Below are 19,828 nucleotides of genomic sequence, written 5' to 3'. Positions count from 1 at the left end.
CAATAATTAAGAGGGCAGAAGACAGGTGGGAAGGGGAAATGGAGAAATACAGGAACTCGCTCTGGCTCTGGATATGGAGTCGTATGCTGCCTGGGAAGTGTCTTTGGTGCCTGAGTCCACCTTGCTGTTATCTCCTGCTCTATGGCCACTGTGTTGGATATGTAATGTTGGATGCTGTCCTGCCAATCAAGTGAACTACTCAGTTGTAATTCCCTGTGGGTTCAGAACTGTTAGGAGTTGACACATGCCATAGTAACATACTATAGAAACCTATGGGTTGCACCACTGAGTGGTTTTTAACTATGAACAACCTTCAAAAGCTGTATGACTCTTCAGCTATTAATAGGTCTATTAACTTAAAGCATCAGAAAATGTCTTAAATGTCTTCTTCAAAAATGTTATTTGAATAGTTGACTTCAGGTGATGATGACGACGAAGCACAGGCAGACCAAGGACAAGAGATGTGCTTACTGTTATTTCACTTCCTATGCTAATGTAAGAAAAGAAATGTGCTGGTTCACACACAAGGTAATGGGAGTTATAAGGCACAACAACGTCTCGAGGGATCCAGATTGGTGAAAGCTGCTTTAAAGGAAGAGAAATCTGGCTATCCCTGATCTAAGACATCGAGATTGCCAGTAAGTTCACTTTAATATAGAGAGACTGAATATGACTACATGCAGGTTAAGAATAAATACCACAAGTTCCATGTGCCCTGGGCAGATTTAGGCTTGTCTTACTTGAACAGCTACTCCCTTGCCATATGAAACTGATGGGACTTTCAAAAACTGTTTATAGAATAGCATGGGGTTCCATAAAAGGAAGAAAGGAACATAAAGCCCCACTGGGCATGCCTAAAGTACTTCTTTCAGCCCTCAGCCAGTGCATCTTCCTAGCCAGGTTTTTTGACAAGTTGCTGAGGGCTGTCTTAAAACCATTTCCCACAGAGTAAATGACTTCAGCTAAATCATTTACTGGTGCCTGAACACCAAGGGTTGTATCCAATGGTGTCATTCCACTAATCCAAAACTTCTACTTGTGGAAAGCCTGTTTTTATCCTTGTGTAAATGTCAACCCCAATACTTTGAGTGCAGTACTGTGAGGCACTGCAAGATTGCATTATACAACGGAGTAGCAAAACCCATTATGACTTCATTTGGCTGGGTGTTGCTTGAGCTAATTGTGCTAGTAGTTCTGCTAGTGGTTGTGCAATCACTAGCGGAACAATGCCAATGACGGTAATTTGTCCATTAATATAACGTTGGACATAGCCCCATCAGTTTTAAACCTATTCTGAAGCTGAGGAAATACGAAGTGACACTCTGAGAATTTTAAAGAAACATAGTCCATCCCATCTTAATTAAGGCAGTGACCTGGTTCATACATAACCAGTGACCTGATTTGTACATTTTTCCATTTTAAAAAGCCAAGCTGTGATAAGAGCACACTGCAGTTTGCTGTTACGTCCGGACCCGGCAAGGATGGATTGTTGGGGTAGTTAACAAGCAACCCAGAACCCATAGCCTGTCTTGCTACTCAGATAGCAAAGGTTGCAATAGAAATGCTAGGTAAAATAAATGGGACCACCCCAACAACCCACCCTCACCAATTTCCCATATAACTACAAGCTGCAGCACGCCCCCGTCATGGCTTGAGTTTTCAAAATGGCAGCCAGTGCCACAACAAGAAGCCCCGTGGGGAAATTTACCCATGATGGCTTCTCATTGCATGCGAACTGGCTCAGTATTTCATCTGAGATATGCTGCAATGCTGATTTAATGCGAACTAAAATCAATGTGTATTTTAATTACAGCAATATTCACTAAGTTCACCTCCTTATAAATGGGACCATTGTCTTATCTTACTAAAAGACTTAACTGTTTTTATGGTCCTAGACATCTGCTGCATGTATGCGAATATCTTGGTAAGCAAGATATGTCTGAAGTAGTTTAATGAATGCTGTCATTCTCTAATATTTCATTGCTTTCAACCAACTTGATTAAAGCAACTACAACTTCAGGAAATTAGTCAGAAAAGCAGAACTTAATCAGAAACAGCCTCATATTCTATTTACTTTATAGTCAGTGACTTTCCTCAATAACTCATTGACACTTTCATGCTTTACCTTTTTTTTTTTAAGTGACTACCTTAAAGGTTTAAGTTAATGGGACAATAAGTTCCAGCCAAGATTTGTAACCATGTTACAACTTCTTATGCTATTTTTTCCATTCTGCAAATAGAGCCTTTTAGAGTAATTAGGTCATTCGAGAATGACAGTGGCTGCAAAGTAGCTATGTAATGGATTACCATCTGCTAGCACAAACAACATGTTCATCTCAATCCAGTTCCTAGAGGACACAAATACATATGTCTCAAAACTTTCAGCACAGTCAGAACAGCTTCAAAATGAGGCGATGAGGTGAGAAAGGGAACAAGATTGCCTTGCACTAGGAGCTTAAACATCTGAGGTGACTGAAGGTAGAGAATACCAAACTTCTGTTTTTGATAAGAGCATCAGTACATACATTTCCTGAGACACTCCTTCATGTGCTGAAGGGGCAAGTCCAACAACCTCTGTCCTACCATGCAGATGTTTTAAAAGGGAGGAAAAAACATGCAAATAAGATTTTTTTGTAATCAGATGCTGAGAGAGCCTGTCTACTTGACATTAGATATTATCGATGTAGCGGCAGAGAAGAGACAACTTCACCCCACCATGAAAGGATCCATTATGTGAGGATCAGATGGTATTAGTCCCAAGCAATGTATGCACGGGGCAGAGATGTGGTAGGCCACAAGGCACAAGACATCCTTGCTACTCAGATAGCAAAGTTTGCAATATAAATGCTAGGTAAAATTTTGTTCCCACTGAAGGTTTAGAGTAACTAATATTGCAGCCCACTGCATCTTAGTTGCCTGTTGAATTCTCACTATGAACATTCACTGTGACATCAGAGTGGCAAAGAAGCTGAAGAAGCAGCTTTCACAATTATTCTCAGTATTTTGCTCAGTTTTTTCTTCACTCTGGCTTAAAAACACATTTAAGAAACTAGTAACATTTACATTTCAACAGAAAAAATTCTCAGATCAGCTGACATAGTAAAAAAGTGACTTACAAACATGTTTCAATACACAGTTGTTTACAGTCGCAGGTGAGGCAGGTTTTGCATATAGGTCACAGTAACATAGGAAGCTGCCTTCTGCTGAGTCAAACTATCGGTCCATTTAGCCCACTACTGTCGACACTGACTGGCAGCAGCTCTCCAGGGTTTCTGGCAGAATTTTTTCCTAGCCCTCCCTGGAGATGCCAGGGATTGAACCTGGAACCTTCTGTTCTGAATGCAAAGCATGTGCTCTACCACTGAATACACCTTCTACTCTTGAACAAAGGAACAAACTCCCTTCACCTTAGGCCTGACCATCTTTGGCAGGCTCTGGCAGTCTTGTATAGCAAGTGCTCCATGGAAGCACCCACCTCTCCCAGCCCCAGACCAAATTTGGAAACAGATCAGGAAGGCCATATTGTTCTCCTCAGATAGTTGACTTGATGGCAGTTGAGATCCACATAGGAAGGGGCTTGCCTGAGTTGCCCTCACCAATGTCAAGGCTCAGCTGGTGACCCCCCTGTTATCATTTTGCTGCCAGGCAAAGATATTCCTTTTCTTCCAGGCATTTTAGATTTTAGCTTCTTGATTCTACATTTGCCCATGGAGTACTGGGCCACCAAGTTTTATATATTTTACATTTCTTGTGACGATTGTTGTTTTTATTGTGTACTGCTTTTATCCTCTTTTATCAAGTAATCCAACCAGATAACTTCTTGTTACTGGGCAGATTAAAAATATAATAAATAAATGGCAGTGATGGTTCCATTTTAGCAAGATGATTGAGAATGTGCATAATCCTTCCTAATGAGTTGTTGCTGTTGTTGTTCCGTCATTAAGTCGTGTCCGACTCTTCGTGACCCCATGGACCATAGCACGCCAGGCCTTCCTGTCCTCCGTTTTCTCCCGGAGTGTGCTCAAGTTCCTATTCATTGCATCAGTGATGCTATCTAGCCATGTCATCCAATCTGCATTCAGAGAGTTTAGCATAAAACATTTATTTTACTTTGAGAGTTTCTCCCTCTTCTGATGTTGCAGAACTGAGGCCAGTTCAAATGGATAAGGATAGAAGAAAATGGATTCTACAGAAATAATCCACAAATAAAATAGATTCCCACTGACATATACTCAGATTTTCTTTACTGATAATCCCAATAGAAATTTCACTGTTGTTGTTTTTTAATGTGTATTCCACCATGCCAAACATACATACACACACACACAGGAAATGACCCACTGAAAATGTCAGAGAACATAGAAACTGACAGGTTGGATTTGAACTCATTCCTAAAATTAAGTTTTGATTTTTATACTGTAAGTATAAATGTACTATGGATGTACTACATCCATGCTTGGCTGTGACAATGGATTAGATGGAGGTTAATAAACTGCAACTCAATCCAGACAAGACTGAGATGCTGTTAACAGGTGGTTCTCCTGTGCGGATGGGGTGTGTTCAACCTGTTCTCGATGGGGTGGCGCTCCCCCTGAAGGAGCAGGTTCATAGCTTGGGGGTCCTCCTGGAGCCGTCTTTGTCACTTGACACTCAAGTAGCATCAAGTGGAATGGACAGCCTTCTACCAGCTTCAGTTGGTGACCCAGTTATGCCCCTATCGTGACAGGAATAAACTGGCTTCAAGTTGTCTATTCTCTGGTAACCTCCAAGTTAGATTACTGCAATGCACTCTATGTGGGGCTGCCTTTGAAGATGGTTCAGAAGCTGCAGCTCATGCAAAATGCAGTGGCCAGATTGATAACTGGGACTAGAAGGTCTGAACATATAACACTGATTCTGGCCCACTTGCACTGGCTGCCTATATGTTTCTGAGCGTGATTCAATGTGCTGGTTCTGACCTATAAAGATTTACATGGCTTGGGACCACAACATCTGACGGAACGCTTTTCCTGGCATGAACCAACCCATACGTTATGCTCTGCATCCAAGGCCCCCCTCTGGGTGGCTCTGAGGGAGGCTCTGAGGGTAGCAACAAGGAAGACGACCCTCTTGGTGGTGGCCTCCCATTTCGTTCATTCAAATGTATTGTTTATAGCCAATGGCCATTACAAAAGAAATGCAAGAAAACATATTTATAAAACATTGAACAATCAATCCAATAAACAAAAGTAGGGCCCTGGAAATACAAATAAAAGGTTTTAAGCATATATTTAAATTAGGAAACGAAACTCCCCTTAGTTTTGTCACTGATGTGATTCAGAAAGGCCACTCTTAACTTTGTTGTAGCTAGCAGGAACAGAGCTACTTTGTAACTAACAAATTTTTCTATATCCACCAGGAGCCATCTGATCTTAAGATCATCTGATAGGCCTTATTTTATTTTATTGATTGATTGATTGAATTTATTAATCGCCCATCTGGCTGGTCACCCAGCCACTCTGGGTGATGTACAATAATAAAAACAGTTCAAAACAATAAAATTCAACATTAAAAATATCACATTTCTAAAATTACCCTAACCCACCCCAAATGCCTGCCTGAACAACCACATTTTCAATGCGTGGCAGAAGCTCATTAAAGAGGGAGCATGGTGGAGTTCCCTAGGGAGGGAGATCCACAGAGTGGGGGCCACCACAGAGAAGGCCCTCTCCCTCGTCCTCACCAGCCTAACTGTCCTGGCTGATGGGACAGAGAGAAGGCCATCCAAGGCTGATCTTGTTGAGCGGCCTATCTGGTGTTGCTGGAGGCTCTCCTTGAGATAGGCCTTCTAGAGAGATATGAAAAGGGAGAATGAACTTAACCTTAGGTGAATTATATAGAGGGCAGTAGAAAATATAATGCACTACATCTTCAATGTGGCCTAAAATCCACATCCTCAGAAATTATCTTTTGCTAACTTTTTAGAAAATCTGCCAGCCAGATATTCAGTGGGCACCAGCTCGCCAGGGAAGGTTAATTCCCACAGGTAGGTAGCCCTTTCGTGGTCTAACTTGATTCTGGCATATCAAATATTTATTTACTTATTTCATTTCTATACCGTCCAATAGCTGAAGCTCTCTGGGCGGTTCACAGAAATTAAAACCAACAAGCACACAGTAAAACAATATAAAATATAAAACATTAAAACCACAATATAACAATACATCAGAATAAAACCAGCGTAATTCTAGAAGCAATGAAAAGAATTAAAATACAGATTTAAAACAGCAAAGCTAAAAGTCTAGAAAGCTAAAATGTTAAAATGCCTGGGAAAATAAAAAGGTCTTCACCTGGCACTGGAAGGAATACAATGGAGGTGCCAGGCAAATCTCACTAGGGAGATCATTCCACAGCCAGGGTGCCACAGCAGAAAAACAGCAGACTTACAATTCTTTATATATTCAGAATCTCTTAGTATCTTCAACAAAGATTATGTCCCAGATCTTCCGAAGAGATGCATCCCGCATCATCATTACTGGGGAGATCGAATGGTTCTGCATAAAACATCTGCATGATTGTATCCAAGCTTCTCTATTCTGTACATGGAAAAAAAACCGGTTTTGCTAAATAATAATCTGGCATCAGTAACAGCTTTTTCCAATACAATACGATGGATTTGTGTATGCGCGCTTTTAAAGAGGGAAGGCCAAGTTCACTCCTTAATATTGCGCCGGGTGTGCTATGTGCTACTGCCAAAAGCAGACACGAGAACTGATTCTGGATTACATCAACTTCATCTCTGCAATGACTGCCCCAAACTGCTGCTCCATACAGAAGGTGGGATACAATCTTGGCAACATAAACTTTTAACGTTGGTTCTGCTAAGCAGCAGCCCTCAGGATGATAAAGCTTCATGATGTGAGTGGCCCCCATTTATGGACTGATCTCTCTGACAAGGCCCACCTGGTGCCAATATTGTCATCAGCATTTGGCAGCATATAATGAGTTTTTTTTTATCAGGTCCTGGATTTTCTCTAGCTGATTGTTTCAAATTGTTTTAGATATATGTTGTTGTTCTTATTGTTGTGCGTGCTATCTGTTTTATATTCTTATGTGAATGGTTTTTTTAATGCTTTACATAATGTATTTTAATGTTTTTAATTTTTGTGAACTGCCCAGAAAGTTTCGTCTATGGAGCAGTATAGAGATACTGTTTTGAAACACAGTCACAGACACACACAAAATTTCTGTTACATCCTTCCACCCATTAGCATTTTGTGAATATTATGGGGAAGTCTGAAGAATATTTTCAGTGGCAGTTGCAGAGTACGGCCACAATCCAATACAATTAATCCTGTGTTTTCTTTGTTTGTCATTTCACATCTTAATTTCAAGGACACTTAATAGCTCAGTTGACCTTCCATTTATCTTTACAGATAGCTATGCAAATTTTTTAAATGTCAAATACAGAGCAACTTTTATTCTTTCAAGCCCATTTACTCAAGTCTGTTCAATACACTCTGGTATTTCCCACTGAAATACTGGACTGGTTTGGACTGCTAAGAACAAGCCTAGCCTACCACTGGACTTGCACACCTCTCCCTCCTCTGCAGTCAGAATAAGGAGATCACTTCTGTTTTTGATTATGCCATATTTGCCATGTGGTCTGAACCCTGACAACCTATGATTAATCTTAACCATGGATAGCGGAAGTGAGCCAACTTCAAATAAGAGTTTATGAAGCTGGCTTGTTTTGACCAGTTATAGTTATGACTGATTACAGTCTAAGGTTCTGGCATGCTGAACTGAGGTTAATCTAAAACAGAAGCAGAAGTTTCCAATCTCCCCATGGCCATGACAGAGGAGAAGAGGGGAGGGAGAAGATGGAGGCTTAGGGGGAGGCTAAGATTGTTCTCATAATGCTGAAACATGGTTTAGCATTATGTTTCAATGCAACCTGTGTTAAGTAATGTAGGACTACATTTGCTTCAGCAACATGACTACTTATAAGAAGCAAAATCCTTCTCATTACGATACAGATATAGACAATGTTGTCTCAACCAATATGAAATGGAATTATATGTAATTATACTGGCTAATTAAAAAAATAGAAAAAGTTGTTAAACATATGCAGATTCCATATAGCTATGTGCACCTTGAAAGTTAACCTTTAACAGCTTGTATACCTAGTACGGACCCAAAGTTACCACATCTAGCTAGCATTTCATACACTATTACATTTACATCTCCACTTCTAAGTATTTATGTAAGATTGGGTATCTAGTTTATTCCATTTCAATGACATCCCTGATTCTCATAAAAGCCTAGTTACTTTCCATTATGCTTAATAGATCTCTCTTTTCTATAATCACATTGCCCTACTATGAAACAGAAGCATTACATTTTTAAAAGCTTACCCAGTGACACATAATTGGAAGTTCTAACCATATTTGGATTTATAATTCAGGATTTATACGTTTCAGGAAAAGAATATATGAAAGGGCTTTCAAGACTGGTATATCTCTCTTCAATAAAGAAGCCATTACTTCATCAGCAAAGTTAGATAAATACTAGTAGGGATTCTAAAACAGGAAATAAGGGGAAAAACATTTACTAACAATTCTTGCTCAAATTAAGGTAATGAAACCCTTCAAACCATACTAAGCAGCAGTATACAAAATAAAAAAGTTAACCCAATACGCTACAAGGGAAGTTTTTTGTTTTTTTTTAACTTGCATCAGGAAGGATCACAAGCAAAGTTAAAGTATACAAATCTCTTCTTTTTGGTCCTCCTTCATCTGAATCGATTCTTTCCTCCTAAAACTGTTTTTTTTTTTTTTAACATATACATTAAAATTTAGAGAAAGTTTCTGAAACCATTTTAACATCAGAATGCCTTTAAATACTCTCCTCACTTTGGTCCTTTTGAAGGGCACTTCTCAGATGTACTGTAAAATGGGAGATTCAGCTTTCTTCTGATGTTAAAGATTTGCAGCTTCTCAACACTCTATCCAATCTTGGACAAAAGTTCAAAACAATAAATGGCCCTCACCAGATAGAAAGTGTCTATCTTTATTCTCCTCAGAAGGACAGATAATGACGAAACTCATAGCATGTGGCATTTAGTCATTAAAAAATGCTCTTTTTCTCCTCTGGAAAAGCAACACTAAGGATGCAGAATCCATGCCGAAAAGCCCATCACAGCAGATCAAAGAGGCTGTGTCCATGCCAGCACACACATGCAAACAGCCTCAACTTTCTTGGTAGTTTCTGCTTCTCCAGTTCCCACAGCAAACATCAAGACACTTTTTCAGCTCCACAACTCGTTTCTTATGCCATAAGTAGACAGTACTGCCAACTGAATATTCAAATCACTCTGTGCTGCAAAGCAGCAACTGGAAGAGACAATTTTCAAGCATGAAGCAATGGCTAGTAGGACAACTTCTTGACCTTTCCCCACACATTTGTGATGGAGCTGGGAACCCCAGCAGGAAGGGTGGGGTAGCTGTAATGGAAAAATGGGCACGTGAAGGGTAAACACCTCTCCCTCCACTGCTGCTTTCCCCTTAATGTCAAAGAAGCGGCTGTGGGCATTTGGAACTGCAAGCTGAATTTGGCAGCGCCCATGACACTTTCTCTATATTCAAAATGTGGCCACAGGCCAAGAAAGTTGGCAGCGGGGGCTAGCCTAGCACTTCTATCATGTGCCAATCAGTCCTAAGCTTCAGTAATGCCAAATGCAGATATGGTCCTCCAATCTAGATTGGGACACTAGCATGGGAGGTAGAGGACCTTTCAGCCTCCCCTCCCCCACTGCGGTTCTGATATAGATCAGGATAAGTTTGCCTGCATTTTGCATTATAAAAACAGATCCCTGGAAACTGTTTTGTAATACAATTTGCCAGCACAGGGTTCCCTACCCAAACTTGGACCACCACCACCAACAACAACAACAACAACAACAACAACACGGGGGGGGAGTTTACACTTCCCACTACCTATGATAGGTTACTGATCCAAATTGGGCAGCCCAGATAATTTTTTAAACCCTGCCCCCACACACACAGCTCCTCCCCCTACAGATTTAGTTTAAGCTCTTGCTCCATTGTTCAGGACAAAGAGGGGTGTGTACATTAATCTCTCATCTCCTGAAGTGCAATGGTCCTGGTCCAAATTGGGCCCATGCATACTTGCAGGAGAGTAGGGAAAACGACCACGCATAGCTCCACTATACATGATTAGGAAAACGTTTATTTGGCCCTTAGAGAGTAGGAGAATGGCTGGAAATCAGCCTTGCCATCCTGCTGCACTTTAGAGGTGCTCCAAAAGCCTCCAAAGCCCAGTATCACACAATCCCCTGCTCTCCTACATGCACGCACACACGTTCCTCCCATCTCTTCTCTTTCCTTCCTCCTTCTAGAGCCCTGGTCACATGAGAGCCCTTCTATGCCAGGGCGCTTCTCCCATCCTCAGTTTACCTTTTTGTCCCATCCCCTCCGCCTTTTATTCTGAGCAGGCTTCAGAATAAACCACTGGCCTCCATTTTTAATTTTCTAAGAATGTGTCTGGGCCCAGATGGGGTATAGAGGCATTCTGGGGAAATACAAATGGTGCTGGAGGCTAGCCTCTAAGTAAAAAAAAAAATTGTTTTTAAAAATTAAGAAAACGTTTTAAAAAAGAAAGTAAAATTTGGGAGGGGGAGGAGGCCTTGGCAGACACCAAGGGGTGGGCTGCACCCATCAGTGCTGCACTGTACATCCCAGCAATAGGCAATATATGGAAGAGGCCAGAATGATAGATGCAGGATACGGAAAGGCACAAGGTACTAACAGCAGCTGGGCAGTGAGGCAAGTGTCTATTGTGTTGAGGCATATACATGTCAGCTGCGGGACAGGGGAAGGAGTGAATGAGTGCCATATTTTCTTTTAAAAAGCCACGTAAGGATTGGATTGGCAACCATTTAAAATGAATTAATTAAATATTTAAAATTTATAGCCATAAATCTGAGACTATCACTTATGATGAGACACCCAAAGGCCCATATTGTTGCAGAAAAGCTAAAAGCATACACCTCTTGGCAATGCAGGCAAGGGGAATTACATGGATTACAACAAGCCACTGCAGATATGGTTAACTTAAAATTACCCCAACCTTTAGTTATTTTTCACACTGAAGTAACTTAGCTTACTAAATATCACTCTCTCAGAGAACAGACCTACACCAGTGGTTGGAGAGCTGATATAATGTAGATAAGCATGAGACATGAAGCAGCTGGCACTGCATGCATGAAATCACTAGGTGGCCTTAGGCGGTGTCACCAAATTTACCAGTCATAGAGAATGTCCATCCCTACACCCTCCATATCTCCTAAGCTTAGAACTTAGGAGAATGGCAGGAAATCACCACTGACGTCATGCTCCAAGAGCTTCCAAAGCCCAGCATCACACAATTCCCTGCTCTCCTTCTAAACTAAGAGCTGGGGAGCAGAATGAGAGATTGTCTCTCACATCATGCTGCAGTTTGAAAATATGGGGACTTGTCTGAGTCATCTGAGTGCCTGGACAGCAGAACCACGCCTTCCCCCATGTTGGAAAAGGCAAGGTCATGGTGATCCCAAATGTTGGTTGGCTATCAACACCAACCAAAGTTTGTATAATCTGACTTTAGGAAAGTGCATAATTCATTCTCATGCATTTGTTGGAAGAGTTAAAATAATTGATAATGTTCAAAAGCATGATGAGCAGGAGGCAATCTGACCTTTTCATTAGTGTGCCCTTCAGGTGATATTTGTGCCAATTCTCCTACAAATCATAGTTGCAGTCCCAGTTACAAATACAACCTATTTTCTTAGTTTCAGCAATATAAATGGAAATACACCTTTAAAAACTGCTTTAACATAATTTTTAAATGTTAAAATTATCAGTATTGTGTCATTATTTTGGAGGTGAGTGAAGAGACAATCTACTTCTCTTATGTCTCCTGGATAGAAATAGACTCAGACAGGAATATTATACCCACTTACCTAGGCATAGGTCCACTGAATTCAGTGGGGCTTACTTCTGAGTAAGAAATGCAGATTGTGCTATAAGGCACAATTATGTTCCTATGCAAGAAGAAACCTAAGATGTTGCTTTTAAAAAGACAACTGGTTGTATGAAATTGCAGGTTCACTTTAAAAAACATTTAAAATGAAAGCCACAAAGAACAAAGGTCAACAACTTTCAAACCAACTATATTTGCTTCTTAATCTTCTCCAGAATACAGGGTGTATCTATTCCTTTGGGGCTTGCAGCTGCAAGGCAAGCTGGGGAAAATTCATCCCCAGCTCTGCAAGACCTTTTTAACCTGCAGACAGGTCTTGCCAAATAAATTAAAGGGTTTTTTTTTTTTTGCTAATTTATCCTTAATGATAGAAACATCAATTTTAAACAATCCATTTCTCAAATCCAAGCTAATCTGACCTCTTCTTCCCATCTTATTTTATCTTCAGTACTTCCTCAGGCAAGGTTGATAGAACTGGAACCCCTGCAAAAAGGTAGCTGTAATGTATCTTTTATTTTATCTGATCTTTCCCATACCATGTTTGTAAGGGGGGGGGGGTCCAATAAGAGTTCTGTATACATGCACACACATTATATACCTTCCCCGCAGTTCTTGTTGATTAAGCATATGGTAACAGCAGCCTTGATCTAATGCCACATTGTCAATTGAAAAGCAGCACACATCAGAAAAGTAGCAAAATAGCTTCCTCTAGACTTTGCAGGTGGCAATCTCTTCCACCCAATGAGAATGAAAGCTCCTAGTGATAGGGAGCACACCAGAGTAGGTGAGGTGATGTCAAAATTGCATGTCAAAAAGTATCCTTTAAATGTTAAAGACTGCTTTAGAGTAAGTTAAAACTCTACAACTGTTGCAGCAATGGAATGTGTCTGAAGCAGATTCCACTTTATTGTGATCCAGACATAGCAGTGAAGTCAACACTACTTACTTGCTCATGTTACTTCATTTTAACAGTTTTGGCTCAGTTATAAAATTCTTGTATCTCAAGACTCCATGAAATAGGCTAGCAGCTGACAAGCCATCAGCTAAGCATTTCAGTGTTGTTAATGTGATCGCTGTATCTCACAACATGCCTACAGCTGAAAAACACTGCTGAAGAGTTACTGAAGCTTTGTAGGTACCTTTTACTGTTTGGCCCGGGGGGGGGGGGGGGGAGAGGCAGCAGTGCTGCCTGGAAGCTACACTGGCCATTTTCCAGACAATTGTACACTTTTAAGCCTCACTTAAATCAATGTGAGTTAAAATGCAATTAATTTGGTCTGAAGTGTGTCCGCTGTCATTATTATCTGGAGAAGCCATATCTATGTAGCTACTATGGATTAACTTGAAAATCACTGAAGTGTTGGAACAGCCTGGACTTTATGGTGTCTTATTGTCCTTTATGGATACAGTGTTAAATTTTCATTTTCAATCTTCAGTTTCAATTTACAGCTGCGCTTTACTCACTCAGTTGCTTCTCAACCACTTTGTTTGCATGCCTCCTTTCCATTTATGTATAGCCTTTATGTACTTAAGCATTTTTAATTATTATATTTAATTTATCAGTGCCTTCTTTTGTATTTTGGAAAATATTCCTCAGGCCTTGAAGCTTCAGACTGGCAGGGATCCTAAAAACCTTGGCTTGGCTCCTAAGATAAGTTAGTATTTCCCATCCTCTCAGCCCCCAGCAGCCCCTGTTCCACATTATTCAGAAGGGACGCCTGACCTTTCAGAGAGGTTTTTCAGGGGGCAGGGGGGAGAAGAGGATTGGAAACGTTCCTCCCATGAACTTCTTTGACAGTGCAATCCTATGCACACCTACTCAGATGTAATCCTCACTGAATTCAATGGGACCTACTCCCAAGTAAGTGAACACTGATTGTAGCCTAAGTTAACTTACCTTAGGATCCAATCTCTTCAGTTCTAGTGAAGGTGAAGAGTATCTTCCTGCTCATCAACCTTTTCCACCTTTTCCATTAAACTATGGCTGGAAGACACCCACAACTAAGCTGAAGAATAAGCAACAAGGTTTCAAAATTTGCAAAGGACTTCAGATATACAGCTGCCCGGCACTATGCCCTCTTCCAGGATCACACAGATTATTCTAGCCGGCAAAAGCCCAAACTCATCTTGTCTGGCTTCATTCCAAACACAGACATGATGCAATTCTCAAGACTACTTGGACGTCCCCAAGCCCATCCTCCACAGTACTGATAAATGATAGCAACAATGATCCAAAAAGAATAAGATACAATTGATCAGTTCCTCTAACACAGTTTTCAAACTAGAACTAGCTCTCAAAATCAGAAGGCAGGTTTTTTTTTGTTTTTTTTTTTAAACAACCCAAGCTTGTTGGGTTGGGAGTTTGAGCAAACCAAATAAGCAACACAAGCTTTCTAGTTGTCTAGAACAGGGAACAGGATTGATTTAAAAAATCAATGATTTCTTTAAAATAATAAAATTGTATTTGCTTTGAATATAAAGCAGATTTTGAAAATATTTTTAAATAAATACGAAACTTTTTCTCATTTAAAAAATACCATACCTACAATTAAATCTCATCATAAACCTACCCTAAACCTACCCTTACCACTATTAATTCATAAAAAATGAATTAATGGTCCTGTCACATTCACACATCCAATTACCTATCCATCAAACATGGGCATTCCTTTCAGTTTTTTATCTCATGAAAATGGCTCTGTCCAGCCTAACTACCAGCAATTGTTTCTCAATAAGTTAAACAGACTGAAGTGCTGGGCTTTCAGTTTCTCTTTCTCGAACAGAAGTCACATGTGCAAAGACACAGGTTGGATAAGACTGTTCTGTGCTTATGTGGTAGTGGAGCTGGGCCAAGCATGGCTGCGGATTTAAGACAAAGACCCAGTTCGCATGTAATGGCAATCATGGGTGCGTTAACCCATGAAGAGCCAAAATCTAGCAGAACAAGCAAGCAGGCGTGCTGCCTCCAGCGCACTCGTCACTTCCACTTTCAGTTAACAAAGTATGATTGCCCTGTTTGCTGATTGTTACAGTGACTGGCAAACCCAGGCACTCTGGGTTATTCAGGGGTTAAACAACCCAGAATTAACCTATGATTTGTTGTATCCCCTTAAAACTCTTTCTTCACTTTAACAAAACTATTCTTATTAAGAAAGGAGTGAAGAAGTAGCAACTTTGTGAGAGAACATTACTTGGCTGAATAAAATTAAACTGCCTCACTTCACTAAACCAAATCCCTCCAGGTTAGAGAGTATAAATCAGTATTAGTGTTCCATGTGTACAAAACCTAAAGCTCCCTGGACATGTGAATTATCAAAATGATGATATCGATAAGAACTATTAAGAGCTAGTAAATGCAACCAGAGACTCAACAGAACAGTAGAACACCTACCTAGTACTCTGCCACATTTCCATTTTAGGAAAGTCAGTGAGACCCATGTGAATAACTTTTCCAGTAAAAGCTAAAAAAAACTCTTTAAAGGTTTACCTGTAGCTGTTGCTAAGATATGAAGTCAGGCAGCTATTTACTCTCAGTTTCCATAAACAGAGCCACTTTTACCAGGGATATTTTACAGAATCCATCTATTTATATTCATCACTGAACCTCTATATGGGGAGGAAGAGGGGTTTTGTTGCTTTAAATTACTACACAACCGTTTTTTGTGGCTAATTTCATAGTGCATAAAATAGAAGTAGCATACCCCTCTTATAAATATTTTACAAGAAATTAGCTCTAATGATGCACTGAAGCCTGTATTTATAACGAAGCTACATTGTACAAGAGTCCAGAGTACACACAAGTAAACATGCACCCATATCATTCAAGAATTAAACCATAACATTTTACCTACATATTAACTCTCCCAAGATTCACAACTCAAATTGACATGAAAGGACCACTACTGGATACCAACATATATCCCAAGCTAAGGAGGTATAAAGCAATCCTTCATCAACTCTCCTACATCCATTGGCCAGTTACTTTGTTCTTTTTGAATAAGGAAGACTGCCACTGCAAATTTTAGTCCAAATTAAGCTTTACCTATGCTTTGTATAGTGGTGGTAACACATACCCATGAATACTTCAAATGTATTCAATAATTCCTAAAAATCACATTATTTGCATGCTTTCTTTGTGGCTGCATCACAGAATAATGGAGCCAAAAACATGATCAGCCAAAGACAAAGGGGCTGTTCACACAACATGCGAACCCTCACTCAGTGGTTGAGTGTGGGTTTTTCTGAACTGTGGGTTATCATATTGTTTGAATGCAGCCAGGGTGGCTTGTTAACCATGCAGTATGGCTTATTGTGCATATCTTTTAGTCCCCAAAAAATTAGATTGGGTGGTCTAACACCTACTTTATAAGTTCTGTAAAAGGGGAAAAAAGCTGTGCATGAAGCTCAGGCTGCTAGAACCCCACCTCCCACGTCAATCCTCAAATGAGCCTCAGTTTTCAAAATTAGATTAAGCAAGCACTTAATCACTGCTTAATTCGTCAGCATGCTGCTGTCATAAACCACTTCCCTTTGGCTGCCTCTCAAGTATATTTGTGTAACAATGATTGGCAATTGTGTAGCTACTTTTCATACTTGCATTAGCAACTTCACAGTTGGGGTGGGGATACTATAATGGGAAGTACCCATAAGCTACCCACATGTGTGTTACCAAAACAACCGGTGTTTGCCGCTAGGGAGCATTCTTGTCACTACATGTGACAACTGAATACATCTACAGTACCATAACAACTGAAGTAAAAATGGCATCACAAGAACATAGGAAGGGCCACAAGCAGGACATGAATGCAACAGCACAACCTCATGTTCCTCAGCAACTGGTATACACAGGCATACTGCCTCCAACACTGGAAGTAATATATAACCATTAAGACTAGTAGCCATTGAGTGCCATCCCAAGCATCAATTTATCACTAATATCTCAGTTCTATCCTATTCAGTTATGCTCAGAAAATAACCATTTAGCACTAGCATGTGTCTGGTCACCCCCATATCACTAAAGTTATACAGTAATCAAACTACTGCATTTACAATCCCAAAACTAAGCTTCACTTTAATAATGATTAATAATTAAGGGTATTGATAAACCCTTAAAATGGTATCATCAGCAAATTCAGGAGCCATTCTTCTATTAGCATCTAATATTTCCAGTGAAAGCTTTAAATAAAGTGCACGCAAACTTCATGGTCAGATGAAGCCATGCGCTAATGGGGCTGCAGCTTTGGGACCACTATTTCAGGGGGCCACCAACAATCTAGGCTAAGGGCAGTATCCTTCTGCATGCAGTCAGCCCCAGCAGCCCCTAATACTTCGGCAATACAATATAGCACTTCTGGAGGCAAGCGGAAACTCTCATTTCTGGAAGGGGGGAAGTTTCCAGCAATCACACTTTGCCATAAAGAGGCATTCACCACTCTCCTTACTCACTGACCCAGTCCCTGAACCTCTCCAGGCTGCTTTTATAAGCCAAGAAGGGCGAGGGTCCAGCCTTGGGCTGTACAAATTGAAAAGTATCCATTAAGACTATACAGGCAGGAGCCAAAGTTACATCCACCAGACCAGTTTGCATATTTTATCCACAACATAATGGTATTTGCAGATAGAATACAATCAATTTTAGCTGCAAAGTAATTACAGTAGGCTATCTATTTATTCATGTTATTTATTTATTTATTTATTTATTTATTTATAAATAAATAAATAAATAAAATTATTACATTTCTATTCTGCCCCATAGCCAAAGCCTCTGGCCAGTTTACAGACATTAAACATTAAAATACAATATACAAAGTTTAAAAGCCATTTACATAAAAGCACACAGACAATATACACAAATAACATATAACTAAAATTAACTTTGAATAGTCAGTAATAACTAGAGACACATCCAGGACTGATTAAAACTCATCATGTGCTGTCAAGTGCCTGGCAAAAGAGAGAGGTCTTAACCTGGTGCTGAAAAGATCACAACGTTGGCACCAAATGGACCTCATTGGGGAGCTCGTTCCACAGATGGGAGGCCACCACTGAGAAGGCCCTCTTCCTCACTGCCACCTTCTGAGCTTCTCTCAGAGGCGGCACCTGGAGGAGGACTTTAGATGCTGAACACAAAGTAAAAGTAGGTTTATTTCAGGAGAGGTGTGCTGTCAAACATTGAGGTCCCAAGCTGTGTAGGGCTTCATAGGTTAAAACCAGCACCTTAAATTGAGCTCAGAAACATATAAGCAGCCAGTGAAAGCAGGCCAGAGTCAGTTTTATATGTGCAGAACTTGTAGTCCCAGTTATCAATCTGGCTGCTGCATTTTGCAAGAGCTGCAGCTTCTGAAGTGTCTTCAAAGGCAGCCCCATGTACCGTGCATTGCAGTAATCTAACTTGGGGGTTACCAGAGAATAAACAACTAAAGCCAGGTTATCCTTCTCCAGACAAGGGCATAGCTGGGTCACCAACTGGAGGTGGTGGAAGGCACTCCATGCCATTGAGGTCACCTGAGCCTCAAGTGACAAAGGTGGTTCCATGAGGACTCCCAAACTATGGACCTACTCCTTCAGTGGGAGTGCAACCCCATCCAGAACAGGTTGAGCACCTTCCATCTGATCAGCAGAACCACCCACCCACAGCATCTCAGTCTTGTCTGGATTGAGTTTCAGTTTATTAGCCTTCATCCAGTCCATTGTCTCAGCCAGGCATTGATTCAGCACATCCACAGCCTCACCTGAAGAAGATGAAAAGGAGAAATAGAACTGTGTGTCATCAGCATACTGACAACACAGAAATTGAAATAGATAATTTCCCTGTCAGTAAAACCCCTTGTTTTCAAAAACTAAAAATCCTAAATTATCACCAAATTTGTGTATAGGATGTTATTTTAACTAAGCATAAAGAAGCACAAAATCCATCTCTCTAGTGGGAAGAGAACTTTTCAAGGTAGAGCATGTCACCCTGCAAATGTAACCAAGTCTTTCAAACTGGCCCTGGAATTCCATTACTGAATATCCATCAACATAAGCCATCCTGCCAGACTGATATAGCCAATGTCATCCTTATTAAAATATTTTGGACTCTGCCTAATTTATCTTTAATCTTTTCTCTAATTTAATGACATCAGGGCAGGATGGACGGATTAAAATGCAGAAAATAGTCTACTGCTAAGGCAAAGATGGAACAAGCTAGTTCCCTATGTAAATGGACAATTGAAAACTTGTATTTAGATGATGACTAACATACATAATACTAAGAATCTCAGCTTTCTGGTTGGGAAAATACATTATTTCCAGCATGTAATGTTCTCTAGAATATCCTTAGAATATAACTATACTGTGTTCTAAGTAACTTTTCCCAAATTTGCATAACTGTAGCAGAAAGTAACTACCATGTAATGCCAGTAAGAAACAGTGTAGTCAAAGGCATACCATTACAGCAAGTTTAGATGGTGATGCCAGGGAAAAGACAACTGAAATGCAGGAATCCACAATTATGCTGCTCAGCTGCAGAATGTGGTCTCCAGAAAATAACTTTAATATTGCCAGAATATATATAAAAATATATAAATTCCACATCCATGCATTCTAGAAACTTTATATACAAAAAATCCCAACTAATCTTGTAGTACTAAAACACTTCTACATGTGAAAAGTGTTTACAATGCTTATATGAAATAAACATTCGGTAGTATCCAACAGGTCAGAACCACTAACAAAAATTATGCAATATCAATAGCATTAGCTGGCAAGCCTCGAGATGCCAGTGATTTTTGTAACAACACCCACTGCTCATAAACATTTTGCAATC

General features: G+C 40.2%; 1 protein-coding gene across 10 annotated transcripts in view; it reads right to left on the bottom strand.

Moving 5' to 3' along the window:
* The window catches only part of MGAT5 (alpha-1,6-mannosylglycoprotein 6-beta-N-acetylglucosaminyltransferase), a 197,722-nt gene that overhangs the window by 169,030 nt on the left and 8,864 nt on the right, over positions 1 to 19,828 (bottom strand). For 2 of the 10 annotated variants that reach the window (XM_084808742.1, XM_084808717.1), the window contains 2 exons: positions 13,919 to 18,752; positions 6,427 to 6,575 (listed from right to left, as the gene is read on the bottom strand). The exons of 5 other annotated variants lie outside the window; for them this stretch is intronic. The gene's annotated coding sequence lies outside the window, so the exon portion shown is untranslated. The remainder of the gene's footprint in view (positions 1 to 6,426; positions 6,576 to 13,918; positions 18,753 to 19,828) is intronic. 3 more of the 10 variants (XM_084808719.1, XM_084808763.1, XM_084808731.1) reach the window with 2 other exon arrangements.

This window comes from Heloderma suspectum, chromosome 1 (assembly GCF_057233095.1).
Source record: "Heloderma suspectum isolate Gila_16-S chromosome 1, 16-S_ref, whole genome shotgun sequence".
In the NCBI taxonomy this organism is placed as follows: Eukaryota; Metazoa; Chordata; class Lepidosauria; order Squamata; family Helodermatidae; genus Heloderma; species Heloderma suspectum.
The sequence above is the reverse complement of the archived record's forward strand: the minus strand, read 5'-3'. Positions and strand labels throughout refer to the sequence as shown.